The 18,444-nt window shown below is 39.2% G+C and overlaps 1 pseudogene; it reads left to right on the top strand.

Moving 5' to 3' along the window:
* Positions 1 to 6,539: 6,539 nt before the first annotated feature.
* On the top strand, positions 6,540 to 14,507 carry LOC137218907 (RNA-binding protein with multiple splicing 2-like; annotated as a pseudogene).
* The last annotated feature ends 3,937 nt before the right edge of the window (positions 14,508 to 18,444 follow it).

Here is an 18,444-nt window from a genome sequence, read left to right on the forward strand (position 1 = left end):
GCACCAGACCACAATAAGTTTTGCTAACTTCCCAGAGACCCTCAAGTTGAAATCCATCTTGGCTAAAGGATGCACGTGCACATAGGGAGGACCCTGAGACAAATCAGGTACAGGGTCAAAGCAAGACAACTGGCCAGAGGAAAACAAAGACCTGGAAGACTGCCCCCTTATAAATGATCTAAACTTCCCAAAGGTACAACTCTTACTGAGCCCACCCATGTGTCTATCCGCACATATTCCTCTCTTAATAAGCACTTTACCTGCTTGGCTATTTTCCATCTCTTTGTTGAAATTCTTTCCCAAAGGGGCCGAGACCCAAAGCAGTGCTGCCATCTAGGTTCAATCCCTGGTCGGGGAACCGAGATGCCACTTCAAGTCCCCACAGCCGTGGCCACCCTACAGGTCCCCTGAGATCATTATTTCTGTTTATTTGCTTTTAGCTAACACTTTTTAAATCATTATTATTTTTAAAGTAAGTACTATTATCCTATGAAGCACTATTTTCATCCTCATTTTTTAGATGAAGATACTTAAAGGTTAATTTGTCAAAGGTAACACAGCTGGAAAAAAGCAAAGCCAGGTTTCAAACTCAAACCAATACATGACGTAACTGTCTACATACTTTTACTGCCTCCTGATACACAGAAAGCAAGTTTCACATCGTATGTTTGTCTACCGTGGGAAATCTATTTTCTTTTTTTGTAATTGATTTTCAACTCTCATATTTAAAAGGAAATGAATCATTTCTCACAAAGAGGATTTAAATGAGAGTCCTCCCAGTGGAAACACTGTACCCTTTTCTATGGACTGTTTCAGTGGAACATTGGGTAAACGTTAGGTTTCCGTGCTCGGAATAGAAACCCTGAAACAAGAAGTGACCATTGCAGTATAGACTTAGCCAGTGATTTCTACACTTTTGCTACAGATTCTGATTGCAGGAACTCCTGGGTGAGACCCTAGAATCTCTACTTTTATGAAGCACCATAGGTGATTCTAATGCACAACCAAGTTTGACCAGTCCATACAAACAAGAACAGCTTGGGGCTCACAAAAACATCCAGTCTCCTAGACTCGCCCCTTAACCCTACCAATTATTGAGAAGGAAATGGGAGACTAGTATTTAAAACCTACTATATATAATTTCACATTTCTTGTACTGAAGTGTATTTATTAAATTGTTTAGAGTCTTTTTCAGTATTGTTTTGATCATTCTGAAAATTCTTCAAAAAGCCTTAAGTTAAAGATTATACTCACTCACAATTACTATTATATGTAGATATCTGGAACTTAAGACTCTTTTCAATTATTATATGGTATTTTTCGTGCAAGAAAAAAGAGTCCAATCAGCACAGTGTAAATTTATGCATTAATTTTTGGAGAATTGACATATCTGTAACAATAAGTCATTCCATCCAAGATGATAATGGACTTTTCCATTTGCTTATATTTTGTCATGCATTTCCTAAGAATATTTTCGTAGTTTTGTTCATATATGTTCTGCACCTACTAAACTTACACCAAATTATTTTCTAGCATTTGTCCTTTGAGTAAAATATTCTTCCCATTTCTTTTTTTAGGTGCTTTTGCGTGAACAGAGCTAGACTGGTTACTTCTGTAATTTATTTTGTATTCAACACACCAGATTCTCTTCTAACTTGCTTTTTCATGAGAGTCTTTTGGGTTTTCTAAAAAAACAGTCATCATCATCAGGAACTTTATCTCCTTTTCCATTATTTATACTAGTTATTTTACTTACATTTGCTAGAACCACCAATACAAGTGATTACAGTGATGCCTGTCTGATTCCTGATTTTAAGTGAAAGATATATTTTTTGCCATTTAAGATAATGTTTATTTGTGGGCTTCTCTTTATTATAAGTAATTTCCTTCTATTCCTATTTTGCTTCAAGTTTCCCTTGGCATTGGTTGCTTGACCTTTGTCTGATGCCTTTTCACCACCTATTGATAATGGTTGGGATTTTTCCCTTTAATTTTTAATGTAATCAATATGTAGGTAGACTTCCTGGAATTGAACTGCCCTTTCACTTCTCTAATAAAAGACTGTTTTGTCATAGTGTATCACTCACTTGATTCACTCCTCTATTATGTTCTCTAATATATTATTTAAACATTTGGCATTTATAGTCATAGATGAAATGGCCTGCACTTTTGTTGTTGTTGTTGCATTCCTTCTTTGGCATCAGTATTGGAGGTGCTCTGGTCTCATAAAACTAACTGGAGAACTTTCAATCCTTTTCTAAGACCCACAATAGTTTAAATAATATTGGAATTATCTATTCTTTAATGGTTAGATTAAAAATTCACCTGTGAATCCATCTGCCTGCTGCCTTTTTTGATAGGAGATCATTTATCACTTTTCCAATCTTTTCTGTAATAATTGGTCTATTCAAGTTTTCACCTCTATCTCATTTGTGATCATGTATATTTTCCTAGGAAAGTATTCATTTCTTCTAGGTTCTTGTTCTTTTAATACTGCTTTAGAGTCACTGTATTTACTTGGAATTCTTTTAAGTTCTTTCTACTTTCACATTATTAATCTTGTCTAATTTTTATTGCATTCTCTTTTCTTATCAGGCTCACATAGTATTTATCTATTTTATTGGTCTTCTTAAAGAATCAATCTTTGAATTTATTATTCTTTTCTGCTATTTCATCTATTTTAATAATTTCAGCTTTTATCAATATTAATTCTCTCTTCAAAGTTTCTTTTGTTTTGCTTTCATTAATGTTCTTATCTGGATTCATTAAGATAAGTACTTAATTCTTTTATTTTTACATTTCTGCTTCCATACCTAAGGGCAACACATTTTCCTCTAAGTTCACCTTTGCTGTTCCCCATTATTTTAGTACAAATTGTTTGTTTTTCCATTGCTTCTGTGGTATGAACATTTATGTCCCCTCCCAAATTCATATGTTAAAATCTTAATCCCCAAAGATAATGGTATTAGGAGGTGGAGCCTTTGGGATGTGCTAAAGTTATGAGGGTGAATCCCTCATGAATGAGATTAGTGCCTTTGTAAAAAGAGTCCTAGAAAGATCCTTAGTCCCTTCCACCATGTGAGGACACAGTGAGAAAGTGCCTGCTATGAACCAGGAATAAAACCCTCACCAGAAGTGATATTAGACTTCCAGCTTCCAGAACTGTGAGAAATAATTTTTTGTTGTTTATAAGCTACTCAATCTGTGATATTTTGTTATAACAGCCCAGAGAGACTAAAACAATTCTTTAATTTTCTCTTTCATACCAGGCTTATCTCATTGTGTATTTCTTAATTTCCAATTAACTTTATTGGACTGTAATGAGAGAACATAACGTGTAAGCTCTCTACTTTGAATTTGTTAAGGTTTTCTTTTTGCCTAGCACATGATTGATTTTTGGAAATATTCTGTGGAAACATGTTTTTATATATCCTATTCAAGAAATAAAATGTTCTATATTAATATGTTAAATCAAGTTTATAAATTGCATTATTCGTTTCCTCTATATCCTCTCTATAGCTTTTGCGGGGGGAGTCTATTAAATTATTCGAATTCTTGGAAATATACTGAAAAATTCAGTACAATTGTATTTTTATCATGTTCTTTCATTTATTTTTTTTCATAGAAATAAAATGTCCCCTTGTAATCCTAAAAGTTTTGTTTGTATATTTAGTTTCTTATTTTATTTGCTAAAAACAGTGCATTTAATCAATTTATAATGTCTGTCCTTATCCTATTGGGTGCTTTTATCCTTCTATTCCACTTTGTCTGCCATTAATATTTCCTCTCTTGATGTCTTTCTATGCATTTCCAATGTTTTGTTTGGTTTTGGTTTTTATGGTTCTTTTATTTTCAAATCCCTTTTATTACTGTATTTTAAGTATGTATTTTGCAAAGAGCAAAATTCTGCTCTTTTTTAAAAAACTGTAACAGACTTTTGTAATAATAGAATTTGAGTCTATCACATTTTATATAATGCTTGATATGTATCACATTGCTCTTTCCATATTATTTTTTACTTACTTATCACACCACATTATGATAAGTGGGATAAGGGGAAACCTTTACCTTTTTTATGCTTGCTTGTCTGATCAAGTTTTATTCATTCCTCTTTCCCCTTGTTTATTTGCAAGTTATACCATCTTTTAATTTGTTTTTCATAAATGGTTATCTCCCCTTCTCTTGTTCTCATAATCAGATATTATTACTGGGCTATTATATGAGAGCAAGATATTAATTACTTTCCTTACCAAGATTCTATTTTCCTCCTTTTCCATTTCAATAAGGTTTAGAATACTTTCACTTTCTTCCTCTTTCAACATTCTTTCTCTTTCAACATTCTTTCTCTCCTACGCTCCAGTTCTATTTCTGTCTTTATCTTTTTCCATCTTGAAATTTCTATTCTGGCCTGTGTCTTATTTGGTTAAAGCCTTTTCTTGTAGATTTGCCTCTGATGAGGTGCATAAGTAGTAAACTCTTTCTTGTATATCTTCAAATACCTTTCTTTCATACTTGTCCAGGTACTGAATTCTTTGGTTGTGGTCCTATTCTGAGAGAAATCTACAGATACTAGTACATTCTTGTTTCTAGCTCCATTGTTGCAAATAAGAAGTCTGATGGGTTTTTTTAGATAATTTGTTCATAAGTGCTTGGAAACATGTGAGAATTTCCCCTGTATCCTTGGCATTCAGGGATTTTAGCAGACTTAGGTCTTAAAATAGGGAAATTTTTATACTGATTATTTTTACTTATTGCCTTATCTCCAATTGTTCTTTCTTCTCCCTTTGAAATTCCATAGGTGTTAGGTCCCTTGGACCTGACTTCCATTTCCTTTTGAGGTTCACTTCGCTTTGCCTTATGCTTTGAGATATTTCTTAGCACTTGATGTTTCAGACCACTGATTCAGTTTCAATAGAGACTGTCCTCTCCCACAGTTCTTTTCCTGATTTTTTTTTATTTTGGAAGCCACATTTTCAATTATAGGAAGAATTTTTTTATTCTAGTCTTGAATCTTAATTCAAAATGTCACCATCTCCTTCAACAGCACTCTATCAGTGGTGTGTCTGTTCTAATGACTGCTTTTCTCTCAGTTATTGTGTGGGTTATTTTTCTATGTCAACTCATTGGAGCTCAGATGCTAAATGAAAAGAATCTCACAGACCTTGAAAGATGAAGCTATCTCTAACTACAGGAGCCTGCCAGACCCTGCTGCTGGTCTTGAAGGAAACCCCCTCCCTGCTCTCAGATCTCCCACAGCCTGAGGAACAGGGAGATCCAGTGTTCCTGCACAGCTTTGGTTTGGCCGTGTGAAGGTAAGAAGATCTGGGCCAACATTGTCTTCTGTCTGGAGAGTTACAGATCTCTGACCTCCCAGCATTTCCGAACATCCACTGAGGACGTTACACTTCCCATAAAGGAAAAAGCATCAGACTAATTACCCTCTGCTAGAACCTCAACAGAGCCTGAGACCTAACATCTCCCTAGCCTCCCATGGAAGCCAGCAGCCATTAGGCTCTTGAAAGGCAGATAGCTTAGAGCTGAGGGCGAAGGAAAGAGGAGCTGAGTTCATGTCAACATACCACCAGAATCTCCCTTAAGCCTGTTTTTTGGGGTTTTTTTAACATCATTTTTGGAGTATAATTGCTTTACAATGGTGTGTTAGTTGCTGCTGTATAACAAAGTGAATCAGCTATACATATACATATATCCCCATATCTCCTCCCTCTTGCGTCTCCCTCCCACCCTCCCTATCCCACCCCTGTAGGTGGTCACAAAGCACCAAGAGGATCCCCTTGTGCTATGCAGCTGCTTCCCACTAGCTATCTATTTTACATTTGGCAGTGTATATATGTCAATGCTACTCTCCCACTTCATCCCAGCTTACCCTTCCCCCTCCCCATATCCTCAAGTCCATTCTCCACATCTGTGTCTTTATTCCTGTTCTGCCCATAGGTTCATCAGAACCATTTTTTTTTTGGTAGATTCCATATATATTTGTTAGCATGTGGTATTTGTTTTTCTCTTTCTGACTTACTTCACTCTGTATGATAGACTCTAGGTCCATCAACCTCACTACAAATAACTCAATTTCTTTTCTCTTTATGGCTGAGTAATATTCCATTGTTTATATGTGCCACATCTTCTTTATCCACTCATTTGTCAATGGACACTTAGGTTGCTTTCATGTCCTGGCTATTGTAAATAGTGCTGTAATGAACATTGTGGTACAAGTCTCTCTTTGAATTATGGTTTTCTCAGGGCATATGCCCAGTAGGGGGATTGCTGAGTCATATGGTAGTTCTATTTGTAGTTTTTTAAGGAACCTCCATACTGTTCTCCATAGTGGTTGTATCAATTTACATTCCCACCAACAGTGCAAGAGGGTTCCCTTTATTCCATACCCTTTCCAGCATTTATTGTTTGTAGATTTTTTTTTTTTTTTTTGCAGTATGTGGATCTCTCACTGTTGTGGCCTCTTCCATTGTGGAGCACAGGCTCCGGACACGCAGGCTCAGCGGCCATGGCTCACGGGCCAACCGTTCCGCGGCGTGTGGGATCTTCCTGGACTGGGGCACGAACCCGTGTCCCCTGCATCGGCAGGCGGACTCTCAACCGCTGCGCCACCAGAGAAGCCCTGTTTGTAGATTTTTGATGATGGCCATTCTGACCAGTGTGAGATGATACCTCACTGTGGTTTTGATTTGCATATCTCTAATGATTAGTGATGTTGAGCATCCTTTCATGTGTTTGCTAGCAATCTGTATATCTTCTTTGGAGAAATGTCTATTTAGGTCTTCTGCCCATTTTGGATTGGGTGGTTTGTTTTTTTGATATTGAGCGGCATGAGCTGCTTGTATATTCTGGAGATTAATCCTTTGTCGGTTTCTTCATTTGCAAATATTTTCTCCCATTCTGAGGGTTGTCTTTTCATCTTGTTTATGGTTTCCTTTGCTGTGCAAAAGCTTTTAAGTTTCATTAGGTCCCATTTGTTTATTTTTGCTTTTATTTCCATTACTCTAGGAGGTGGGTCGAAAAAGATCTTGCTGTGATTTAGGTCAAAGAGTGTTCTTCCTATGTTTTCCTCTAAGAGTTTTATAGTGTCAGGCCTTACATTTAGGTCTCTAATCCATTTTGAGTTTATTTTTGTGTATGGTGTTAGGAAGTGTTCTAATTTCATTCTTTTACATGTAGCTGTCCAGTTTTCCCAGCACCACTTATTGAAGAGACTGTCTATTCTCCATTGTATGTCCTTGCCTCCTTTGTCATAGATTAGTTGACCATAGGTGTGTGGGTTTATCTCTGGGCTTTCTATCCTGTTTCATTGATCTGTATTTCTGTTTTTGGTCCCAGTACCATACAGTCTTGATTACTGTAGCTTTGTAGTTACTCCAAAGTTTGACAGTCTGATTCCTCCAGCTCCATTTCTTTCCCTCAAGACTGCTTTGGCTATTCGGGGTCTTTTTTGTTTCCATACAAATTTTAAGATTTTTTGTTCTAGTTCTGTAAAAAATGCCATTGGTAATTTGATAGGGATTGCATTGAATCTGTAGATTGCTTGCAGTAGTATAGTCATTTTCACAATATTGTTTCTTCCGATCCACAAACATGGTATATCGCTCCAACTGTTGGTATATTCTTTAATTTCTTTTATCAGTGTCCTATAGTTTTCTGCATACAGGTCTTTTGTCTCCCTAGGGAGGTTTATTCCTAGGTATTTTATTCTTTTTGTTGCAATGGTAAATGAGAGTGTTTCCATAATTTCTCTTTCAGATTTTTCATCATTAGTGTATAGGAATGCAAGATATTTCTGTACATTAACTTTATATCCTGCTACTCTACCAAATTCATTGATTAGCTCTAGTAGTTTTCCAGTAGCATCTTTAGGATTCTCTATGAAAAGTATCAGGTCATCTGCAAACAGTGACAGTTTTACTTCTTTTCTGATTTGGATTCCTTTTATTTCTTTTTCTTCTCTGATTGCCATGGCTAAAACTTTCAAAACTATGTTGAATAGTAGTGGTGAGAGTGGGCAACCTTGTCTTGTTCCTGATCTTAGAGGAAATGGTTTCAGTTTTTCACCATTGAGAATGATGTTGGCTGTGGGTTTCTCATATATGGCCTTTATTAGGTTGAGGTAGATTCCCTCTATGCCCACTTTCTGGAGAATTTTTATCATAAATTGGTGTTGAATTTTGTCAAAAGCTTTTTCTGCATCTATTGAGATGAGCATATGGTTTTTCTCATTCAGTTTGTTAATATGATGTATCACATTGATTGATTTGCGTATATTGAAGAATTCTTGAATTCCTAGGATAAATCTCGCTTGATCGTGGTGTATCATCCTTTTAGTGTGCTGTTGGATTCTGTTTGCTAGTATTTTGCTGAGGATATTTGCATCTATGTTCGTCAGTGATATTGGTATGTAGTTTTCTTTTTTTGTGACATTTTTGTCTGGTTTGGGTATCAGGGTGATGGTGGCCTCGTAGAATGAGTTTGGGAGTGTTCCTCCCACTGCTATCTTTTGGAAGAGTTTGAGAAGGATAGGTGTTAGCTCTTCCCTAAATTTTTGATAGAACTCACCTGTGAAGCCAACTGGTCCTGGGCTTTTGTTTGTCGGAAAATTTTTAATCACAGTTTCATTTCAGTGCTTGTGATTGGTCGGTTCATATTTTCTATTTCTTCCTGGTTCAGTCTTGGAAGGTTGTGCTTTTGTAAGAATTTGTCCATTTCTTCCAGGTTGTCCATTTTATTGGCATAGAGTTGCTTGTAGTAACCTCTCATGATCCTTTGTATGTCTGCAGTGTCAGTTGTTACTTCTTTTTCATTTCTAATTCTGCTGATTTGAGTCTTCTCCCTTTTTTTCTTGATGAGTCTGGCTAATGGTTTATCAATTTTGTTTATCTTCTCAAAGAACCAACTTTTAGTTTTAGTGGTCTTTGCTATTGTTTCCTTCATTTATTTTTCATTTATTTCTTATCAGATCTTTATGATTTCTTTCCTTATGCTAACTTTGGGCTTTCTTTTGTTCTTCTTTCTCTAATTGCTTTAGATGTAAGGTTAGATATTTTATTTGAGATGTTTCTTGCTTCTTGAGGTAGGATTGTATTGCTATAAACCTCCCTCTTAGAACTGCTTTTGCTGCATCCCATAGGTTTTGGGTCGTCGTGTTTTCATTGTCATTTGTTTCTAGGTATTTTTTGATTTCCTCTTGATTTCTTTTGTGATCTCTTGGTTATTTAGTAGTGTATTGTTTAGCCTCCATGTGTTTGTACTTTTTACAGTTGTTTTCCTGTAATTGATATCTAGTCTCATAGTGTTGTGGTCGGAAAGATACTTGATGTGATTTCAATTTTCTTAAATTTACCAAGGCTTGATTTGTGACCCAAGATTTGATCTATCCTGGAGAATGTTCCATGTGCACTTGAGAAGAAAGTGTATTTTGTTGTTTTTGAATAGAATGTCTTATAAATATCAATTAAGTCCATCTTGTCTAATGTGTCGTTTAAAGCTTGTGTTTCCTTATTTATTTTCATTTTGGATGATCTGTCCATTGGTGAAAGTGGGGTGATAAAGTCCCCTACTCTGATTATGTTACTGTTGATTTCCCCTTTTATGGCTGTTAGCATTTGCCTTATGTATTCAGATACTCCTATGTTGGGTGCAGAAATCTAACTGTGCTTTTCTGTAACTCACGTCAACTTTTACTTAAGTTTCTCGCTCCATCAGGTAATAAAGATTTAATCTCAGTCAATTCAAGATCCTGTCTTTTTTTCTCTGGAACAGAATCCTGATTCTGGAGTTCTTATGTGGTGCTGAGATGTTTGGACAGGAGAAGTGGGCATCTGGTCTGAGTCATGTATCCATTTTGCAAACTCCACCTGTGTAGAGCCAAACTGTGTTAGTTGTTATTACATGTTCTAACACCTATTTCATGTTATAGAAAGGACACATAAATGACAATGAAACTAGGGTTCTTGGCTGAGCTCAGGCAGTCCATGCTTTGAAGTTCAGTTAGGGCTTGTCTACAAGACTAATGTCTGCCAAGAACATATTTCAATGAGGGACTGAGGAGTCTTCTGGGAAAAAAAAGTCAGGTTCGCCAGCTTGTTTCAATAATTATGCTTCTGTGCTCAGTGGCAGAATTTGAGTGCAGCTAGGTATCTTTTGCTCACATTGAGTTCTAGCCCAGTTCTCAGGTTCAAGTCCTAGGAAAACAAGGGCTCAAGAAAAACTGTTTTACTGAAAACTCAATAAGACACTGAAAACATAAAACAGGAATAATTGGGACCTCCATGAAAAAAATGGGTGGGAGTTTTTGTTTAATTTTGGTGTTGTTACTGCTTGTTTTTTATCCTAATATCAGCTGTGGCCATTTTGAGGATAGTCACTTATCACACACGGGCATCAGCAATACCAGCAAACTGGGGAGAAGCTGCATCACAGGCAGAAACAGACTGTGATTTCCTGGATACTCAAGCAGAGGGAAAGGAAATGGCAAGTTCTCTAAGATAACTGGGCATCTTAAGTTCTCAGGCAACTCTTCATCAGTCCCATTTTTCTCCCTGAAATAACAGGAACACTCTGAGTAAAACTCAAGGTACCTCACACAAAGATGCGGGGAAATCCTAGGAAACATGGGGAAAGAAAACAGGAATACTAATTGTTGTAGTTATTGTGTCTCTCTTTTTTACTCACAGCTGCTGAAGTTGGAGGAAACACAATTTTATAACCAACGCTTGACAGAGAAGGAAACTGAGTCACATGAGCACTTGCCAGAGTCACATAAGAAATTAAAAATGGGTCTGACTAAAGCCTAGTTTGTCTAGTTTTTAACCCATGATGTCAGTCCCCTTTCATTGAAGGAAGGAATGATTCAAAGTAAATCATAACAAAGCAGACAAAATATAAAAACCCTCAAATATTTGTCCCACTGATTAATGGCTCTACGATTTTATAATTGGATTTGAGAGACTACAAGCTTGTCAGCCCTTCAAGCAGTGACTGATCTTCAGTCTTGTGCATGTTTCCCACACAACAGTGATATGTTTTGAAGAAGGAACTTGGCCCTTCCTATCCAATGCAACCCCTCTTCTTCACTCTGTCGAGGATGTAGCTTAAGGTTTTCTGTTTGCTGCTCCCAGTGACAGACGCCTTTCTTCTTATAATTGTAATTTGCACATCTGGTTATTTAAAAGTGAGACTGTAATATTTCTGGTTGATAATTATAGTAAATCCATGTATTAATAACAGGATTTCAGTGTATCAAGTTCATTTCCAGAATAAATTATAAATAATTCAACATAAATCATCCAGAGAACATACAAGCTTGGTAGATTATTATGGTAAGAGAGCTAATAATAATAGTACTTTTTGGGCTTCCCTGGTGGCGCAGTGGTTGAGAGTCTGCCTGCCGATGCAGGGACATGGGTTCTGGGAAGATCCCACATGCCGCAGAGCGGCTAGGCCCCTGAGCCATGGCCACTGAGCTGCGCGTCCGGAGCCTGTGCTCCACAACGGGAGAGGCCACAACAGTGAGAGGCCCGCGTACCGCAAAAAAAAAAAAATAATAATAATAATAATAGTACTTTTTTATTGAGTTTTCAGTAAGTAAAATACACTATACTAAATACTTCATTTAATCTTCATTTAAACTCATGAAAAGACCATGTTAGTCCCATCTTATAGATAAAGAAACTGAAAATGTAAAGGAATTAAATAACTTCTGGAATGTTAAAAAGCTAGAAATTGCCAAAGTGCGACTTAAATCCAGGTTTGTCTAAATCTAGCTCGTTCTGATTCCTGAGCTCCTGTCCCATTCTACTGCCTCATTGAGGAAGAGAAGCTAATATATTTTATCCCATTTGTGGACCCAAGTATCCCAGACTTAGCACATTTTATCATCAGACCAATTCCTTAGGAAAAGCCATTCCATTTGCCAGGCAAATAAGAAAAAATTAAACTTGCAAACCATTTGGCCCATTCTCAGATTCCAAGAAGAATAATTTCCTTAGAAGTACAAGGAATGTACTATAAATAATTCTATCAGATGTACTTCTGTACTGCCTCTGACCTTGCCCTTTTGCCTTAAGTTACTAGTTCTCATAATATTTTCAGGATATAGAGAATAATTATTGAAATTCATCTAATTATACAAAGATTTTTTTAAGTATTTTTGATACTAGACAGAGCATTTCTCTTCTAAAGTCTATTCTATCTCTTAAAGTATCATGCAACAATCTGAATGATGATTTCACATTTTCAGTGAGTAAAAATACATTCCCTATTACTATTGTTTACTCTTCCCCTGTAACTCACTTCCAAAACAAAAGATTCAAATTTTACATACTCATTATTATCTAAATATCCAAGAATAAAACTGAGAACACGGAAGCAAGCAAAAACATTCATATATATCACAAAATTAATAATTTAATTAATTAAATGTTCCCTATTTTGGGCTCATTTGCACATGATTCTAACAAGAACATTGCCTTGCATATAATAAATATTTGGTAAATATTTGTTGAACAAACAAATGAATGAAATCTTTATAACAGATCGAAATCAGTAAATCAGGAACCCCTATAGGCATAGTAGGAAATTGTTTTTCTTCCCTATCCAGAGTCCACTCACCCTATTCCAGTGATATAACACCTATTTTGGTACATTCCTATCTTCCATTTGTATAACCACTGTTTCTTCTTAAAACTAAGAGGAAAGCATGAGGGCCAAACTGACCAATTAGAAATTTTCCCAAGGCCAAATCTTGAGAACCTAGGACTGCTGGAATTTGTTCCTTCCTGTAAAGGTACCCTGCCAAGAGAGCTAAGTAGTCCTTGTTGACTGGACCCTTAGAATCCCCCTGGTTCTTGTCTAATTTGAGCTTTGTTCTTTACCTTACCTGTAGATTTTGTTAATTATCAATGTAATAAGTATGTCTTTTCTGCTTTTTAATAAGTATCAATGTAATAAGATGTCTTTTCTGCTTTAATTAGCTAGAATTAATTTCTATTACTTAAAACTGAAGAACACAAAATTTCAGCTCCCACCTAGGATGTACAAACTTGTAAAGATTATCGCATTAAACCTAAACATGAGGGGGGGTGTGAAAGGTAGTTAACCCACAAAAGCAAAAACTTTCCTTGAGCATTTCAGAGAGCTGAGATCACAAGGCAACTGCATAACCTGAATTCTAATAAGGGACAAAATCCTTCCAGGACAGATGGAACACGTGAGCCTTTCAACCTGTGGCAGAGTAGGGGGAAAGCTGGTGGCAGCCATACAAATAAATGGGTTGGGGAAAAATAGCTAAAATTTTAAAAATATATATTAAAGACACATGTGGGCTGATGCATCAGTTTGGGATAGCTGAACCTCCTAGAAACAAGGGGAGATTGCACTCACTGCAAGCTTTTGCCCACAGGCTTCCACAGGGTACTCACAAAGAGACTGGGGACTGGGCAGGAGATTTGAGAGAACCACCTCGCTAATGCAGGTATGAAGAAGTAATGGACGGCTATTTGGGGATGGGCACAAGGCCTTACTTGCTCCCTTGTTTTCTTCTCCCCTACGAAGCAAAGGCCTTAATCTCTGCAAGGAAGGGCAGCAAACCCTCTTGCTTACAGGGTAGAGGCAAAGACGCCTTGCATCTAAGGAGGAAGTAGAAGCAAAAAGCCACCTGCTCTGGAAGAGAGGCAAGAAACCATCCTGGATCTTGATCTTATCAGAGTGCTGCCACCAGCGAGGGAGAGGCAAGAAACTCCTGCACAAGACCAATCCCAGATACAAGACAGAGTCTGGCTGCCATCGACAGGATGTGTAGACACAGTGAGAAAGCTCCAGTCGGCTCAGGTTCCCAGTGCCGCCCCCGCACCCCTCCCCATCTCCCACATCAGGCAAAGTTGAGGTGATCCAGCCCCAAACAGAGGCTGCCCCGCTCATGGCCCCAATGCTCCACCCCCGGAGCCCACGGCTCACCGCGCCCCTTCCCACCTCCTCCCCGAAGCCGGAAGCCCTGCTTGCCCTCTGCGTCCCCTTGTAACATCCAAGGAGTATGAAGCGTCCCTGATCAAGCTCACATAGAGAGAGGCTTTGTTTTGTGATCTTTGACAGCTGGGCAGGAGCAGAAGTGGCCAAGAATGCATGGAAATGTATTCACTTAGATCCCAAGAATCTGCAGATCTTGAGGGTAGAGTTTGCCAAAGCCAAACCGAGAGGGCCAAGAACAAGCTAATGGCTATACCAAATCCCACCAATGCCCACCCCGCCCTAGGAGTACAGTTTATCGCAAGGGCCTCTATGACCTGATGGGGACCACTCTGATCCCCACATCCCCAGAGGCCTGGGTCTCCTACCCTCTGTACCCCACAGAGCTGACCCCAGCCATCTCACCTGCTGCTCTCACCTGCCCAGCTACCACTGCTGCCACCGCCCTGCCTGTTCTGCTACGTTGGCCCCCTTCCTCAGACACCACCCAGAAAGGATGGAAATATGGCCAGTTCTGTTAGATCTTCAGTCTTGTCACCACGGCTTGAAGCCCCTGCCCCACTGGGGAGGAAGATTCCCTGAGCGCCCCCTGCCCCCAAGTGGCCTGTGCAGAGCTGCCACTTCCCTCCAAAGACTGTGAATTTTAAGCCTGACTCAGTGGACTGCTTCCTGTTTCCTTTTTCTCCTCTTCCTCAGCCCTGCCCAGCCCTAAATCCCCTCTCCAAGGCCTCATGGCAGGATTCAGGGGCCTTCTTGCTGGGCCACCCAGATCCAGCTGAGAGGCCTCTCTGGGACTGAGCAAGACCCGACCTCCACTCCAAACTTGCTTCTGTAGCTCCAACTCAGAGAAACAAGGCCTTTCATTTTCCGTGTTTTCTGACATGAATTAAGACACAAACTTGTGTATATGTGAGTGTACAGTTTGTTCTCACATTGTGTCGCCATAGCAACAGGTCCTGGCCACGAATAGTTCATCATTCCTGGTCCCTCCCTGTACCTCTCCCCTGTACCTATCCTGCTTCAGTGAGGGCCAAGCGCTGCAGCCTGTTTTTCCCCAGGGACCAGCACTCCCCACTACCACACACACTCCCAGGCTGAACAGGAAGGACCACCCAACACAGAGAGAGTGTTTTCTTTGTCATTTCAAATCAGGGTCCTCCACGTCCTTCTCCTCAGACAGGCCAACACCCTTTAAGGAAATTCTTTCTCTGCCCTTATTTTTTTTTTCTTTTTTTTTGCAGTACGAGGGCCTCTCACTGTTGTGGCCTCTCCCGTTGTGGAGCACAGGCTCCGGATGTGCAGGCTCAGCGGCCATGGCTCACGGACGCAGCCACTGCACGGCATATGGGATCTTCCCAGACCGGAGCACGAACCCGTGCCCCCTGCATCGGCAGGCGGACTCTCAACCACTGCGCCACCAGGGAAGCCCTCTCTGCCTATTTTGCTTACCTCTTCCCAGGGCACCCCACCCGTGCCATTGCTCCTCATTCTTTCCACAATTCAAAACCAACCAAAAAGCGAAAGTATTTTTGTACCCTGTATAATGAAATATTTGTGAATCATAAAGAGTTTTTCAAGTGTGTGCAATTATTGAGGAGAACTTTTTGCCTGTCAGATAAGTTTTTCAGATAAAGTTTTGGTGTTTTTTTTGTTGGTTTGGTTTGGTTTGGTTTGGTTTTGGTTTTTCTTTCTTTCTTTTTTCTTTTTTTTTTATTTGCCACACCATGTGGCTTGAGGGATCTTAGTTCCCCAGCCTGGGCCCTCAGCAGTGAAAGCAGAGTCCCAACCACTGGACCACCAGGGAATTCCCCCACATAAGTTTAACATTGTGTTTGAGGTGTGAAGAAGAAAAGGGTTTCCGTTCTCCAGCAGTGAGCCTTAGTGTCAACCTTTATTTTAAGAAAAATAATGGGGCTTCCCTGGTGGCACAGTGGTTGAGAGTCCGCCTGCCGATGCAGGGGACACGGGTTCGTGCCCCGGTCTGGGAAGTTCCCACATGCCACGGAGCGGCTGGGCCCGTGAGCCGTGGCCGCTGAGCCTGTGCGTCCGGAGCCTGTGCTCCACAACGGAAGAGGCCACAACAGTGAGAGGCCCGTGTACTGCAAAAAAAAAAAAAGAAAGAAAAAGAAGGAAAAAGTACACAATTTTTTGTTTCATGAGCACATCAGTGCTTTGCCTTTGGCCGCAGCTGTGGCTTTCTTGCTATTTTCAGACTTGGGAAAGGAGGAAGCTGTTGTAACTGCTGATCCTGTGAGAATGTGAAACTGGATAATATATGAAATGTAAAATAAAAAAAGCATCCAAAGGTAAAAAAAAGAGAAAGAGAGAGAAAGCTTCACTTCCAAGGCCCAGCTGCACAGGGCTTGCCAAAGAATAAGGCTGGAACAGGACAACAGAGAGTTGTTGGAATGTAGGCAGAGACTGACAGGTGAGGGAGGAGCAGAAACATCAAGAGAAACCCTCCAGCACTCAATCTCTCATTGCAAGCACAAGAGAGTAGTAGCCCAACTGCTAAAAGAATCTGAAGGCTGTGGTGCACAGAAGACAACAAAAGCAAAACAATACCTAAGCCCAATTCAATTCCTGACTATGTTGACTCAACCCCACACTAATGGTCTGACAGAAGAAAAGGTATTCCCATATCCAGGACTAAATACTATTTACCTTAGTCTCTACTGTCCTACACATGATATTCAGCAGTCAATACAAAATTATAAGACAAACAAGCAAGAAAAAACAACCCACTGAGAGGAGATAAAACAATCAACAAAAATAGACTCAGAGATGACCCAGATGTTGCAACTATCAGACAGAATCTTTAGAATAATTATGCTTAATATACTAAAGGATCAAATGTAAAAGTTGGAGAACGTACAAAAATCAATGAGGAATTTCAGCAGAAAAATAGACCAAGTGCCTTCTAAATTTTTGAAGAAATTATATTGTTAAAGAGATTATGAACTCTGACTAAAACAACATTTAACTATTTGAGATTTAACACAACCTTCAGGCTCCCAAACTTGCAACCAGAAAAAAGGAGCAGTGAAAGCTGGACAGGGCTGTCCTGAAGGATTTGCTTAAGGATTGGATGTGGGATGTGAGAGAAAGAGGGGAGTCCTGACTAATCTGATATATAGGATGGAGATGCGTCAAGTGATCTGCAGAAGTGTACTGAAGTAGAAGGTCTGGTGATGGTGTGGGCAGGGTTTGGGGCGTGGCAACAAGGAGTTCCATTTTATTTTTTTATTATTATTATTATTATTTTTTTTTTTTTTTTCTGTATGCGGGCCTCTCGCTGTTGTGGCCTCTCCCGTGCGGAGCACAGGCTCCGGACGCACAGGCTCAGCGGCCATGGCTCACGGGCCCAGCCGCTCCGCGGCATGTAGGATCTTCCCGGACCGGGGCACGAACCCGTGTCCCCTGCATCGGCAGGCGGACTCTCAACCACTGCGCCACCAGGGAAGCCCAGGAGTTCCATTTTAGACACATTAAGCTTGATTTGTTTATCAAACATCCGAAGTGGAGAAGTCAAGTAGAAAGTTGGATGTCTGAGTTTGGAACTGGGGAAATATATCTGGGCTTGAGAAGTAAAATTGGGAGTTCAAAATATATAGATGAGATTTAAAGCCATAAGTCTAGCTGAGGGTACTGTGAGAGGGGATATTCATTGAAACAGAAAAGGCCCAAGGACTGAGCCCTAAGACATTCCAAACTTAAGAGGTTGAGAAGAAGAGGACCCAGCAAAGAAGGCTGATCCATTATCCCTAGACACACCTGATTGTATGAGTGGATTGTATTAATACTGACAGACTGACAATTATCACTGAGCCATGTTTGACTGGTCACCTTGAAGATCCGGAAATACGATTCTTTTTAATGAATAGTCATAATATTCTTTTACTTGCACCATATTTTTGAGCTTTTTGGGGGGCAAGGCTAAACAATTTGGTAGGAAAAATGTCATTTTCTGTTCATATAGTATTTTTTAAAAGGTACATCGTAGTTAGTTTTTAAACAAGTTGCTTTTAGCCAGCCAGATGTCATGCCATTGTATAAATCTATGAATGTAACAAATGACGTAAGAAAAGTATAAATTAAAAGTTTTACAATATTTATACTTATACTGGAACTACTCCAAATGGTACTAAAAAAGGTAAATTTGCAAATAAAATGAAACTATGGCTTTTCATACTGAGAACTTCAATGTTTTTCAGGGTTTTGTTTTTTTTCAATATGAAGTTTGGCCATATTTTTATGCACTTTTATGATTTTTTCAGTTATGAAGTGTGACATATTTCTGTGTAATAACCATGTTTTCTAGTTTCTGTATTTTGATGTTTGACATCTGAGGTCTTGCTGAACCAGAGGGACTACCCCTCCCAGAGATAGTTAATTTCTAGAGCTAGCAAGCAACTCACCAGCCAGCGTGTCTTTCACATGCAAACTAACCCATCCAGA

Source organism: Pseudorca crassidens, chromosome 2 (genome assembly GCF_039906515.1).
Source record: "Pseudorca crassidens isolate mPseCra1 chromosome 2, mPseCra1.hap1, whole genome shotgun sequence".
Taxonomy (NCBI): Eukaryota; Metazoa; Chordata; class Mammalia; order Artiodactyla; family Delphinidae; genus Pseudorca; species Pseudorca crassidens.